Here is a 759-nt window from a genome sequence, read left to right on the forward strand (position 1 = left end):
TTTGTAGTGTGCACTTTTTATTATAGATATTATTATAGTTTATTTTGCATTATTTTCTGAATTGTGGATGCTGTTCAAGAGACTAATGAATGCCCTGTTATTTTTAAAGTTGTGTAAAAAGGACAGCTTTCCGAATTTAAAATATTACTATATGTCTCTGCAAGGCCATAACAGAACTATCATGCAGTATGCCATTAAAATACAAAAGGCAGCATCCATTCTTGCTTAGTCATGCATAAATCCCATTGGCTGAGATGATACTTAGGGTTATGGAGCAGTCACGAATAGTGGGGAACTGTGCAAGCTCTTAACAGCATTGTGGCTGTCTTAGGATCTGCAACCTCAGGCTCCATAACGCTGTGAATCATCTCAGCCATTGAAATTATTGGGACCTGTTAGTCATGAATGACTTGTCTCATTGATTTCAGTGGTGCTTAGTCATGAGTAACTAGTCTGAATGCTACTCAGAGTAGCATTTGACTGCTCAGTTGAAAACTAGATGTAATACTACTGGCCCTGACCCACAGATATGAGTGGGCTGCACACATAGATCTGTACACCTGCTGAACAGACAGTTGGCACATTCAACTGACTAGGCAAGAGTGGCTTCACTCTCCCCAGAAGAGATGATCAGTGCTTTCATAGTTGATTCTGCCAGCCAGCCATCTGTTAGTAGCTGTGCACATATCCCATCAGTATATGTTGATGGGATCTGAGCTGTCAGTGACTGACCAGGAGAGGGATCTTGGGGTCGTGGTG

This window comes from Hemicordylus capensis, chromosome 2 (genome assembly GCF_027244095.1).
Source record: "Hemicordylus capensis ecotype Gifberg chromosome 2, rHemCap1.1.pri, whole genome shotgun sequence".
NCBI lineage: Eukaryota > Metazoa > Chordata > Lepidosauria > Squamata > Cordylidae > Hemicordylus > Hemicordylus capensis.